Consider the following 15,252-nt stretch of genomic DNA (forward strand, 5'->3'; position numbering starts at 1 on the left):
GCAATATTGTTTGATAAAGAATTGTGAATAACTTGACTATTCTCAACAATACAATGATCCAAGACAATCCCCAAGGACTATTGACAAAACGTACTATCTACCTCCAAAGAAAGAACTGATATTGATGGAACAGATTGAAGCATGCTATTTTTCACTTTCTTTCATTTTTTTCTTTTAATCAAGTTTTTTTTTGTACAAAATGACAAATATGGTAATGTTTTACATAATCATGCATGTATATCCCATATCTGATTGCTTGATGCCTTGCGGAGGGGATAGGGGAGGGAGGGAAGGAGGGATAAAAATTAGAACCCAAAACTATAAACAAAAATGTTTATTATTAAATTTTTTTTTAATTCCAAATTTTAAAAAAGAAATAACATTTTTAAAAAAAGATATGGTAGGATGCTCCTAAAGAAGGAATACATGAGTTCTTCACCTCAGTAGTTAGAAAGAAAATTCACTTTTCATGTAAGAAAGAAGAGAAGTCAGGTCAGCTGACAGTCCACTTCCCTCCATGGCCTCATGGACTTATTCTCAATACCTGTTATTTTAGCTATACCTGCTGTTAATTTTAGACTGAAGAATTTCCATTTTTGGGAAGCAACAGGTTCAGTAAAAATTCAAGGAAACTGACAAAGGACAGTATTTTCATGATAAAATAAAGTGAAAGAATGCTAATTTGGGGATACCATCTCTCCCTTCACAAAAAGGGCTATCTTGTGAGAATAAGAGAGGAAGAGAGAGAACCCTGTGTTCTCAATTGGGCCATTGACAGTTTCAGGTTTATGTAGGCAATGATACCACAAATTTGCAGGACAGGGGAAAACCACTTTCTCCCATCCTCTTTTCTTCCCAGAATTTTCAGGTGTCTTTTCTCTGCTGAATACACTATCCTCCCCAACTCCATCCCTCTTCCTTTCTGTTGAAATCCGGAGACATAAAAAGTCACAAATATATAAACTCCCTAATATTCATCAGCCAAGAAAAGCTTTTGCTATATATGGGAAGCCCAACTTGAAAATGGCATAAGGTGGATAAGGCAGAGCAGTGTAATGGAAAGATGACCAGATTTTGAATTAAAAAACAAACGATAACACAGGTTCATGTTCCAGCTCCACTATTTACTCAGTGGGGCTAGCTAAGTGGCATAGTGGGTAGAGTGCTGGGCCTGGAGTCAAAAAGACTCCTCTTCCTGAGTTCAAATTCAGCCTCAGACATTTAGTAGCTGTGTAATTCTGCCTCAGTTTCCTCATCTGCAAAATAAACTGGAGAAGGAAATGACAAACCACTCTAGTATCTCTTCCAAGAGAACCCTAAAAGGGGTCAAAGAGAGTCAGATATGACTGAAAAACAACTAAACAATTTTTACTGAGTGACCTTGGACAAGTCACTTAATATCTTTCCCTTTGTTCATCTGTGAAATAGGGATAATCATACTTTTCCTACATACCTTCCAGGACTATCCTGAGATTGAAATGAAATAATCTATGTGAAGTCTTTTGCAAACACAAAGCATTATGAGAATGTGAGCTCTTCACATTATTATTTTATCTAACTTACAGTTTCAGCAGCAGTAAATCTTGCTTCAATGCCACTCCAGGGAAAGCAAGAACAAAAGCAGACAGCTACACTGTGCGGGTTGCCCAGAGAATGTGTTAATGAGCAACTCTCTGAGCTGGGTCAATGTCACGGCCTCAAAAGTGTGCCAAACCATAATGGATAGGCGTGTGGCTGAAACTCACAAACGAGTTAGTTCTGCTATGAAGAGAAACCACTCCAAAAACTAGAAGACAGAATGATGCTCCCACTTAATTTAGCTCTCAGTTAAAGTATAACCTCAATTGAAAAGTGAGGACAGACAGCAGGAGCCTGTAGGTCAGTGCTAATTGCTTGTCCAGCAATGTAGTATGGGCCAGGTGTTAAGAAGTGGGTCATTTAGCTCCACCTTGGGTAGGGTTTCCCCCAGGATAGGTGAGCAGCAGGACCTCCTGGGAGGAGTGTTCTGCCACCAACGACCCATTTTAAAGACTATGGAGTCCTCGGTTCAGCTTGGGGTTAACAGGTTTCTTACGACCAGATTGTATAACAGGGATTGCTGTTTGCTGAGAAATGAAAGGGGACTTTTCAGAAAGAAGAAAGTTCTAGCAAACTTCAGATCATCTCTTTATCATAAATGTTTTCCCTAAGATCTCACATAACACATTAGTTTGTAACTTTGTATTTTAATGTAGCTAAATAAAAATAAATAACAAATAAATATTTACAAATAAATATAAATAAATAAGATAAAATAAATAAAAGTGATAACATTAAAAAAATAAAATTTAAAAACTAAAATTTATTAAGCACTTACTGTATGCTAGGTACTATGTATAGATTTTACATTAGGAATCTCTAATAGTGTTTTATCCCTTCCTAGATTATGAATTCCTTAAGGGGAGGAAATTTACCTTCTCTAAGTTTTGTTTACTCTCCAACACCAAGCACAATGCCCTGCACGAAATACAACAGCTGTTTTATTACACTAAGTGTTTGATGTGATTTACCTTCATGGAGCATTACTGGGCCTCTCCCTCCCCTCCTCCATACAAAAATGACTTTTTAGAAAATATTGAGAAGACAAGATCTGGAGAGAAAGAGGGTGGAAGAGGAAATCGAAATTATGGCAGGAATTGGGCAAAGGTGGCCACATGCCACATTATGCTATTTTTGCCACTATGACAAAAGGTGCCCCAGCTCAGAGTGGGTCAGAAAGGGCCTTTGATTGCCTTTTTAAAATGGCAGAGTACAATGATATGAATACTTGTTTTTTAGTGAATTATATGAAAAAAAGAAAGAACCAGAACAAAAGCTGCAGAGAGAATCTAGGCGTTCTTGTTAATCTTCTGTGAGGTTACCACATGGTTTACATGAGGTTTGGAAGAAATAAATCTACTGTCTTTTCCAGTTACTAGTTAACTTGGTGCTAAAAATAGTGAATAAACAAATGACTGACATTTTCTTTCGTTTTGCTTTTGATCATGGAAGAGAGAATTAAGACACAAATAACTCTGGGCAGATGAACAAATACAACCAGAAGAGCCCATGCCTGAGATACTATGCTAATATCACAAGTAAAACTGCACAGTGTAAATTCACTAGCCCCAATCCTGGGGATAAACTTTTTATTCTTTATTTTTCAGGGTTTTTTTTTTTCATTTTTCTTTTCTTTCTTTCTTTTTTTTTTTTTGCATTTGCATTTCTCCTGATTGTGATCACCATTCAACAAGGAGCTCAGAGTTGGGCTGAAAGTCCTGATTTTCAGTGTCTATGTCATTTTCGATCAACTGTGACATGTAGCTTCCTGTGTCATCTCCCAGTTATTCTGAAACAAAAACATTCATGAAAAACACAGATCACTACCGACCACATATTAAGAGACAGCAACTCCAATATACAAAAACTGAAAAGGAAAAGAGAGATCTGACATACCACAGTAAGAAGCAACTCAGTTTCAAAAGAAGGGCTCTTTGCAAGGCCCAAGAATCAAATTTAACAGCTTTAATGAACAAAAATGGAGAATGATATGACCTCAGGCAAGCTACTCCACAGGTCTGGGCCTTAGTTTTCTCATCGGTAACATAACAAGACAGTACAAATTACCCTCTGAGGTTCCCTCCAGCTTTAAAACTATAGGATTCCGTGAAAACTGGGGAGAGAGAACAAAAGGAGGAATTGTAATGTAAGGGTCCCAAAGGCATGCCACTGTATTTGGGATCACCTTAATGGTTTAGAATGAAAAATTTTAATTGATTCTGTTATTTCCTTGTTCAGCCAGGTTTCCATATTGCTATTAATGTTTTCTCCTGTCTGCTTTCTTGGAATAAGTCTTTATATAAGAGCCGAAAACAACCACTTGTAAGCACAAAGAAAGCGCTCACCTAACCTGACATGCCTAACACCACATGCCTCAAAGGTAGAAATTTTTAAAAAGAGAAATATCAGTGTAGAGTTACTGCCAAATAAGCTCATGGGAAAAGAGGGATCCCAAGACTTTGTTTCTGCTCAATCTGACATACATTTATGTTCTCTTTACATACAAAATCCTGTGCTAAGTGAGAGCCATATAAAAGTGACTAAGACATTTGTCCCTGTTCTCAAAGTTAAAGGAGTATAAGACATAGATAGAAGCTAGAATGACACAGGAGAGATACAGATTACCATTTAAGTAGATTCTATGCAAAGAAAAATAAAATAAGCCAGAATGCAATGCAAGTCCAATGATCAAGTTGGGCCTGAAAGAGCTGAGAAAATGCACCTCTCTCTCTTCACTGGAGAAGTATGTGGATGGTGGTAGTGGTGGTACTATGGATATAAAATATACTGTTAAACATGATTAAGTTGTCGGTTTTGCTGAAATGCTTTTTTTTTTTGAGATTTATAAAATTTATTAAAATGTCAATCTTTTTTATTTTGGAAAATATACTTATTTTTCATAAAAATGTTATTTATGTTAACATAATGGGGTTTTGTCTTTTTTTTTTTTACATATAAGGTATTTTTTTTTCCGTTACATGTAAAGATAGTTCTCAACTTTTGTTTATACAAGCTTTACAATTTCAGATCTTTCTCCCTCCCTCCCCTCCCTCCCCCCTCCCCTAGACAGCAGGTAATCTGATATAGGTTATATCTATATATCTCTATACATATCCATATCCATATAGATGGATAGATACACACACATATATATACACACATAATAACATTAATCCTATGTCTGCATTAATCCTGTTATAAGAGAAAAAATCAGGGCAGTAATGCAAAACATCAAAATAGAAAAAAAAAACAACAGCACCCAAAACAAAAGAAACAGTATGGTTCAATCAGCATCTATACTCCACAGTTCTTTTTTTTTTTCCCCTGGATTTGGAGATCCTCTTCTATCATGAGTTCCCTGGAACTCTTCTGTACAATTGCATTGGTGAGAAGAATATAGTCCATCACAGTAGATCAACACTCAATGTTGATGATACTGTGTACAATGTTCTTCTGGTTCTGCTTATCTCACTCATCATCAGCTCACGTAAGACCCTCCAGGTTTCTCTGAACTCCTCCTGCTCATCATTTCTTACAGCACAATAGTATTCCATTGTATTCATATACCACAACTTGTCCAGCCATTCCCCAATTGATGGGCACCCCCTCAACTTCCAATTCCTTGCTACCACGTAAAGAGCAGCTATAAATATTTTTGTACATGTGGGTCCCTTTCCCCCTTCCATGATTTCTTTGGGAAAAAGACCTAAAAGTGGAATTGCTGGGTCAAAGGGTATGCACAGCTTTATCGCCCTTTGGGCATAATTCCAAATTGCTCTCCAGAATGGTTGGATCAGTTCACAGCTCCACCAACAATGCATCAGTGTTCCAATTTTCCCACAGCTTCTCCAACATTTATTATCTTCCTTTTTTGTCATTTTAGCCAATCTGATAGGTGTCAGGTGGTACCTCAGAGTTGTTTTAATTTGCATCTCTCTAATCATTAGAGATTTAGAGCATTTTTTCATATGGGAATAGATAGCTTTGGTGAAATGCTTTTTTATCTTTTAAAAAATATAGAAGAGATGGCACACAAGGTGTGGGGCAAAGGGATCTATTCAGAAATTAATGTAATATAAAAATAAGAGACATTAATGTTAAAACTAAGAGGTCATATGAGATGACCTTCCAATACTGAGATTTTACATAAAATAAGAGCACTCCAGACAGTATATTCTTCCTATAGTTGGAAGAAGGTGAAGATGGCAGAAGCTACATTAACCATTATTCAATGAGACCCAAAACCGTAAGAGTGCTGAAGAACAATATCAAGACTTGAGATGAGTATATGAATTCTATTGCCTCTTTAGACCATTGTAGTTTTGGTTCAAGTTGTGTGCCATTTTCGGGGAGACTATTCTTAATCATCCCAACCCAATAGAATTTTTACAAAGACAAAGATGGAATGGATAAATTGAAATAACAGGTGTGAAGTCACATGGTCTTCTCTTTTGAAAACTGTCACCATGGGCTAGGAAAGGTCACATCTGATGCTCAGATGTATATCATTGTTGAAGCTGTTTAGAGAGGACAGGAAGGGAGGTGACATTCAAGGCTCCAAATGCAGTGAAGATGCCAGAAAGTTGACCTTCATTTTGTTCACTTAACCCTACAAAATGACTTCAACTTCATGCCTCCATTAACGTATCAACATTGAGAAGTGGGCATTTCCACTTGGAAGTTGTGCCATCTTTTCACTATCTAGTTGAACAATTCACCTATCCCTGAATAGCAGCATCTGTAGGAAAATGCACAAAATCCATAATGAACCACCTCAATTTCTTTCTTTCTATGAGAAAATGTTCCCTATATTTTTAAGATCAAACAGCTCTTAGCTATCAACAGGGAGTTCTCATTGGCAAAAATATAAGCGTATCACTCACATCACAGGCTGGCCCTTTCTAAACCAAAATTTTTAGAAATGTTTGTGTAGCCTCTGCTGTGGACAAAGAGTTCTAGAAAGCCAAATGAACAAGTAACCAGCTCATTGTTACGTGAGCTTCCATTTCCATTCTGTTCAAAGAGTCTAGGTGATTCCCATTCTGTCAGAAAAGTCTAGGTTTTGTAGTAGAATAACACTGGAATCCAAGTAACTTCTCTAGATTATCTGTTCCAACAAGTGACTAGGACAGCATACAATAGTGAAGGCCATAATTCATCCAAATTTTAAGTGAGATAATGATGCTTCACTAGGTATGTGGTAGAAATTTTTTTATTCTGTGATCAATGAAAGGGTTATATGCATGAATTTGATATAAATGAGCTCCCCCCCAAAAAATATTATAAGATCCAATCTTAGAACTGGCATCTCCTCCATAAAAAATGTCAGTAATTCAGAGTGGAGATACTCTACCCCAAAAGGGACAAGGGCCCTAACTGCACTGGAGCCAATGAAATCTTGTTTAGTAAAACATGATCCTGAGCCATGGGAGGGTAGTCAGCAAATTATTCTCTTCACTCTATACTCAAAAAAGTGCCTCGGACAGTTCTTGTGCTTTGGATTTTAGGCCACTGGCTTCTCTTTGTCCTTTTGTGTCCTTTTTTTCCTTCAGGATGTTCTCACGTGATTCAGGTTTTGGTTTTGTTTGTTTGGGATTTTTAGGTTGGCAGAGGCAGCAGAGATTGAGTTTGTAGGAACCATAGGATGTCAGTGCTGGAAGTGAACCTAGAGAGAGATAGCCGAGTTCAATCTTCTAATTTTATAGCTAAATAAAGGCCTAGATTAGGGGAAGTGACTTACCTAAAGTCACAGTGTTGGTGAATAACAGTTAATGTCTACATAACTCAGAGTTCCTGACTCACCTTACAGGGCTCTTCCCATTGCTCCATGCCCTCTCTAGTGTGATATATAAGGGTATTTAATTATTTTAGTATTAAAAGGACCCCCTAGGGGCAGCTAGGTGGTACAGTGGATAGAGCACCGGCCCTGCATTCAGGAGGACCCGAGTTCAAAGCTGACCTCAGACACTTGACACTTACTAGCTGTGTGACACTGGACAAGTCATTTAACCCCAATTGCCTCACCAAAAAGCAAAAAAAAGGACCCCCTTATAAAGGACTTTCACCATAGACTTCAAAGAGAGTAGGGTATGAACTAAAATGAAACATTTTAATTATTCATGGTCTTAAGTGATTCATAATATACCTATGCCTAGATTTTTGGTTTTGGTTTTGGTTTTGGTTTTGGTGAGGCAATTGGGGTTAAGTGACTTGCCCAGGGTCACACAGCTAGTAAGTGTTAAGTGTCTGAGGCCGGATTTGAACTCAGGTCCTCCTGACTCCAGGGCCGGTGCTCTATCCACTGCACCACCTAGCTGCCCCCTATGCCTAGATTTTAAGTACCTAGATGGCAGGGACCTTACAACACTGTCTCTTTCATAACAGGGGCACTCAATAAATATGTGTTTATTTGATTTGCTAACGTTTACTGAATGCCATATCAATAGCCTAACAAAGGGATTCTTAACCTGGGATGCATTAATTTTTTTCTCACATATTTTGTAACTGTATTTCAAAAAATTGTAATCCTAGGTAAGGACCTATTATGATTATTCTGAGAAGGAGTCCCTAAGCTTCACCAAAGATTGCTGAAAGAGGCCAGGACATAGAAAGGGTTAAGAACCCCTAGGCTAATAAGTCTCCCCACCTCTGTTTCTTCCCCCCACATATCCATACTACTAATGCTTATCTTTCTCATGCATAGCTCTGATTATGTTATTCTTAGTTCAAAAATTTTCTCTGGTTCCCCAGTGTCTACCAAGTGAAGTTCAAACTCCCTTGTGTGGCATTCAAGACCTTCAAAATCTGTTTCCCTTACCTTTCTAACTTACACCATGGATGTCCACATAATCTTTATACCAACCAAAGTAAAGTAAGTTACTCTCTCTTCTCCCAGAACTTGCCGTGTGTTTTCTGGCCTCTGTTCCTTTGTTCATGTTGTTTTCTGAGACTGCAATATCAACCCCCCCCCCGCCCCCCCCACATTTACCTTTCCTGTTTAATTCTTACTATGTCTTGAAAACCCAACTTAAAGACAATCACCTTCATGAAGCTTACTCTAATTATCCCTTAGTCAACTCACTAATGGTTCCCCCTTCAAAATTCAGAGAACTTTGTTTTGAACTTAATTATAATTCACAGTAATATATGACAAATATATGTCCACTTTCTAGACTGCAAACTCCATGAGGACAAGGGACCCAATTTAGAGTTTGTATTCCCACACCCCACTCCAGTACTATATCCAGTGAGTGCAAAGCACATACTAGGATTACTTCATTCTTTGTATTTGTAACCACAGTGTCTGGCACATAGTAGGTACTTAATAAATGCTTGTTGATTAACACATGGCTTTTAAATGTAATTGAACTTGTTATTATCCATATTGTCAAGAAGTGGCTATTCTTAAAAATTCACAAAATCCCACTCATTTCACAAATGGAATGGCCTGTCTCCCAAGACCCCAGCTGCAGGGAAGAAAATGTGCTTTAATCTCTGGTCAAAAGCCATTAAGAAATTTCAAGAAACCCCTGGGATTCACTGTCAAGAAATGTTGGCTTGAGTCATCGTTTTAATATACTCCTACAAAGGCTGATTGCCGGAATGAAACTCTGTGGGACATTAAACATGGGACAGCCGAGTTTCCACCCTTCGGGTTTTCTACTGCAGCCACTCTGCTCAGTGCTGGTGTGAAGTGAAGAGAAGGCAACTGAAAAGGGAAAATGCTTTTGCTCAATCTGATTCTGAGTAACGACTATGAACAGTAAGGAGAGGACAAACGTCTGGATGCAGACTATGTGTGTTTCCAGCCCTGCAAGCTAGCAGATGTTGGATGAATCAGAACCCTACATACAGTACAAAGGAAATGCTCAAACTGTCACTGACAGGATTCAATTTACTTACTGGCAATATATATATACACACATACATATCTACAAACATACATATCTACACATATATATGTAAAATATATGTGCATACATTTAAAAATAGTTTATCATTTGCAAAAACTAACCTCATACAGGAAGTAGGCTGCGAATATGAAAAAAAAAACATACCGTGACACACTGAAAGAGTCAGAACTACAATGACACAAAATTCTTGCAGAGGAATATTATGTGTTCCTCAGTTTCTGAGCATGATTGTTGAGCTGGGGCGAGAGGGGATCGAATAAGCCACTTTAAAGCATAGCCCATACCAGACATGGTGGAAAATTTATTTGAGAGGCTCTTGTGCAGATTTCTGGGAGGAACTTCTGAGCAGTTATGGGTTGATCACCTTCACAGAATATAACTAAAATGGAAACTGCCCACCAAAAAGGACTCCCGTGTCTTCCTCCCACTCCACCCGCTTGGTCCCCATTTTCTGCCCCAATTCTATGCCTTTTGCACAACTCAGTGGACTCTGTCTTTCTGTCACTTTGACAGGCTGTAGCAGCAGAGAAGGGAAGGCATCTCTCCTCCACTGGCTATAAATCGAGCAAAATGACTCTGCAGTATTTTACCCACAAAACAAGCCCCAACTGGTCAGACTAGCTTTCTTTCGTTTGATGGGCACTGAAAAGAGTCTAGAAGATGGAGCACAGCAGGAGTTGGTACCTACAGATAACGTCAGACAGCCATCTGTCTACTTTAAAATGTAGTTCAACTGGTTAAAGACAAAAAAAATGCACACACACACACACACACACACAAGAATTGCAAAGGAGAACAGTGAAACTAAAGAACATTTCCTCTTTCATAGAAGCCAAACAATTTAAAAGACTTTTTTTTTCTAATATTAAAATAAAGGAAAAAAGACTTCAATATAGTCTTTGGTAAAAGCCATCAAGTAAAATACAATTTAAAAGTTATCTCTGTCAAGATGAAAAAAAGAAGCGTTTGGGGGAAAAACTGTACCCCCAAGTTTTAAGACAGAGCCCAAAGCTCCAGATCACAGAGTCCTGAGTAAATTCTGAGCCCATATTTCAACACGCTTGGACTTCAAAAGACATTTGATGCTGTTGAAAAGGTTAATAATTTTCCTACCGAAACTGAATGTGGGTTGTGAAAGAACATTTTAATGAAGAAAATTTCCCCGTGGCTGCTATTTTATTATCACCGAAGCCACCAAGTTTCTGTTTGAGTTATTTGTATTTATTTATGAAAACAAAGATTCGATAAGTCGAACATGAACCTTGCTCAAACTGCTGCTCGAAAGAAGTTGATTTAAAAATAATAATAATAATAATAATAACTCCATATGTCCCAAGGCACAGGGAATCAGAAGTTAAAATGATGTAATCTTAAGAGAAGACACTGTAGTCTCCTCTCAACATGAAATGCTTTACTCATCTTTCTCAAACAAAAATATGATGTTTTAGGCATAATCATATTCAGGAATTCAAGGTAGAATTTTCTTTGTTTGGGGTTCAATGTAATGCAGAGGGATACACACTTTAAACACTGTTCAAGTTCTATCATTTCATTCTACTTTATAAACTAATTTAGACATTACTTCAAAAGATAGCATTAGTAGTTTCAGGAAATGTATGCCTGGATAAGAACTTGATGGGTATATTCAGGTATGAAGAAGGGGTAGGTTTAAGTCAATTTCATAGCTGGTGTCTAATGGCATACTTTCAGAATTTTGTCTAAAGGAAATTCCACAAGTGAAATGGTTAACAGAACAACGGTTGATGAGGACTTTTTTTTTCAAACCATCGGTTCCATCATAACACAAACACTAGAAAAAAAACACACATACATATACATCCAAATCTTCAGTGGTCTCATCATCGAATGAGCTGTTTTTCTACTTATTTTATGCTGCTGACTTTTGTTATCAGTGCAATCGGCAAATTGTGGCCAATTCTGTCATGGCTGAAGCAAACATTTTGTTCCCAAACTACTTTCAACATTTCAGCTACCAACTGCACTTAACTGAGAGGCTGCACAAGCCACAATACAAACAGAACTGGTACATATCAGGTACAAAATTAACCCTTTTTAGTGGATAAAAAGAGGCAGAGGACTGATAAATACTCTAGTAAACTCCAATTATAAAACAACTGTGATCCAATTTCCCTTGAACCAGAATAATTAATGTTTAACCAACCGATTCGATTTGAAACTGCCTACACAGCATTTGTCAGTTCTGACCTGAGGGGAAACTGGCTTTTCATTATACAATATGCAATTGTTACCTTTCACGGTAAAAGGAAAAAAAAATCAAAGAGTAATATCATGACTACCAAGGATTCAATTCACTTACACCAAATTAAGATTCTTACTGCAATCTGCTAACTAGCTACTTGTCACAAAAATAAATAACACCTACATAGTCTATTTTATATATTAATATCGAAACCAAACAACAGTCCGATACCGCAAAAATTTGCTCATTAAAAAAGAAACAAGCTAAAACACCAACACGGGAAATAAATTGATATACTTCAAAATGCAAAAATCACAATGACAAAGTATCTGCTTGTCAAAAACTTAGGTGACTAAGTTATCTAATTCACTAATGTAATTGTTACATCAATTTAGGGGCCTGAGGAATTGAGGAGAGGTTGTGTGTGAATTAAGCCACCATGCCCCAGCAATCCAGGAAGAATTTTCCTAGGAAATAAAGGCAGAAGAGGTGCAGGGAGAGATGAAAAAAAAGCTCTCTATCTGAAATTCTCTTCTTCACATTTAATTCAAAAGCACAACATATATGTGTCCAATAGTAACTTTTTCTGTCTCCTCAAATACCAAGATGCCCACACACACCCCCAGCTCAGATTGAACCAAGAAGAACATGACACATTTTGAAACCATTCACTGACGCTTCTTTTCCTGATAACACTGAAGTACTCGCAATCAATTAGCTTCTCAAAAGCCCAAACAAGTCTTTAAAAGGGACAGGAGTGTTCAAAAACAGTCTGGAGAAATTTCTGAATATTTCAGACAGTATTTTGATCAGTACTTCTCACTATCTGAATTTATTAAAGTTGCAAAAGGGTGTTTTAAAAAGAAATATAGATAGATATATTTATAAAGAGAGAGACATTCCTTAGTGCTTTAATGCATTAAATTGAGCTTCAAAATATATCTACTCCTTCTTTCAAAAAAGAACAAACAGTGCATTTTATTTAACCTTCAGGATTTTCATAGTTCTATCAATTAAAAACAGTTAATTCTCCACCTCTCTCTCTCTCTCTCTCTCTCTCACACACACACACACACACACACACACACACACACACACACACATCTTTTGCAGGAATATGCATTCTCTTAATCTATTATTTTAAAAATCGGAAAATGGTAAAGAAAGGCCACAGTGACACACGGGTGGTAATATGTTATAATTTTATTCAGTAAGTGGATTTCTAGATCAAAAATGCATGACTAATTAAATGGCAAAAACCACATGCTGAGATCATAGCAAACCCCACAGTAGGCATTCAGTGATGCAAAGAATGCTTATTATTTAAATGATTAAAAATTTATCATTACAAATATAAAAGTTACTAAGAAGGATTGACATACTTGATGCCTGTTTGAAGGAATCCTAGTGAAATCAGTATTTCACACTGTACTCCAGCTAATGTTGTAAACAAACAAATCAATTACATCTTTATTTGAGACAGGGTGTTCTGGCATTAGGCAGCCCTGCCTGAAATATGATTTATAATTGAGTTCACATCTTTGCATCTTAATTCTGTCAAAATCTTTCACAATTTTGAGCTATCAGAACAAGGAGCTTCGTCTCAGGCAAAACAGCAGCAGAGGAGATAATTTTGCAAACCCTCTGAAAGCCTGACTTCTCCAGTCACCGACTCTTTGACTTTTATTAATCACTCTCGGGATTAGCATTGCTACCCACAAGCCTCACCTAAACTCTCATCTCACCCTGAGAGGACACTTTGAGAGCCTCTTCTAAAAGTTGCCCTTCACTTTTAGAAACACCGTAAAACCCAATGACTCGATTTAGGAAATCATTTTAATTTTAGTCATCTGGAAAGAGTGAAACACAACACAGTCTTGAAGCACTTTCTTCAGAGCACTTATCTTTTTTTTTTTCTTTAACACAATTTACCACAACTGAAAAGGTCAAATCTAGGGGGATAAATAGAATTAACTTCTCTATTAATGACATCTGTAACCTGGGAATTACTGAGCAGTGCAGGAGGCACAACAGAAACGTTTCATTGAAGGTATGTTCAAACAAGGCATTAAAACACCCACTCCAGCGTTCTGTAGCTCGATGCACTCAAACTCGAGTCTTACTCATCTTAAAATTAATATTTTTCTGCAAAGTTGTTCCACATGTAACTTAACTTTTTCTTCCTCTTTCCCCCCTCACAAAGACATTTGTTGACACTACAACCTGAAAACCTATTTGCTTAATTAGAAATATTTCCAAGTGTCACAAAGTAGTTGGTACCATTCCTCTTCCCCCCACCAATGACCAAATGCTACCTTCCCAGTGGATTTTAGATAACATACCTCAACATTAAATTTAGCCATGATTTTTTTGACAATGTAACCTCAATAATCTAACTTCAGAGCCTGGGAGAGGCTCATATATATAATCAAATAATTCTTCCTTAGAATGCCATGGCTATTACTATTAGAGAGAAGATGCAAAAAAAGGTAGAAATAACCCCATAAATTACTTAGAACTCATGCTCTAACAATGGACTCTGCATTTTGATTCTCCATTAAGGAATTAAAAAAAATTTAAACTTACAAATAGAATACCAGCTCACACAAGCTGGGTGTGGCAGCCAGCTGATTAAATGACTGGACATTGTACCCAGTACCACCATTTTCATACAACTTTGACAATTCCCTCCAGTAACAAATAATTTGTTTCCAACCTGCCATGTTGAGTGCTATTCAGAATCATATTTACAAACACCAGGCAGAGTGAGCTACCTTTCAGAGAATAACACTGAACCAGCCATGTCATTGACTTTGGGCTGAAAGCTATTGAATTGGATGTAGGATGGCAATCTCTTGATCAAAGCCAGCTGAAAACAAAACTGAGAGAAACAGCTTGTGGTTTCACTAAAATGTATTTACATAAAATATATTTTAAAAGAGGTTTGATTATGAAGATGTTATTTGTGATGTGTGATGTACCTGACATTTAAAGATGTCAGATGGTTGTCAGTTGTATCTGTTGCTGTTGCTATTGCTTTTTTATTTTTATTTTTTTCAGATGATACTTCTTCCAAACAGGTCATGTCTTTTGGCTTTCTAATTTAGAAATCTAATTTAGAAACAAGGTTTAGCAGTTGTGAATTGCAAGTACATTTTCTCCTTGTCTTCTGACTACCTAACTTTAAACTCCATTTTAAAAGAAAATACACCAATGTATGAAGAGTGAAATAAGAATCAATGTTTGCAAGACTTCTCAGAGCAACCACAAAGAAGAGACTGTGTAAAAGAGTCTTCAGTAAGTTTCACGCTACAGAAACGGAAAAGAATTTTGATTTACTTAGTTTAATGTCAACTGCAACGTGCTCCTTTCAAAAGGGCTATCAGACAGGCTGCTCTGTTTTCCCAAGGTGAAGTCTTAAAATGACTGATCACAAGGAAATGAACACAAAAAAAGTTTCATCACTGTTAAAAAGATTTGGCCAAAAAAAATGTTAAGAGTACAATAAAATACCACCAATTAAGAGTAAATATGTACATG

General features: G+C 37.0%; 1 long non-coding RNA gene across 1 annotated transcript in view; it reads right to left on the reverse strand.

The window, feature by feature from the left end:
- Positions 1–2,999: 2,999 nt before the first annotated feature.
- Positions 3,000–15,252, reverse strand: part of LOC122742745 — a 114,215-nt gene continuing 101,962 nt past the window's right edge. Inside the window, exon 3 of the long non-coding RNA XR_006354951.1 lies at positions 3,000–3,367. This is a non-coding gene — a long non-coding RNA (uncharacterized LOC122742745). The remainder of the gene's footprint in view (positions 3,368–15,252) is intronic.

The sequence above is a fragment of the Dromiciops gliroides genome, chromosome 2 (assembly GCF_019393635.1).
Source record: "Dromiciops gliroides isolate mDroGli1 chromosome 2, mDroGli1.pri, whole genome shotgun sequence".
Lineage (NCBI taxonomy): Eukaryota > Metazoa > Chordata > Mammalia > Microbiotheria > Microbiotheriidae > Dromiciops > Dromiciops gliroides.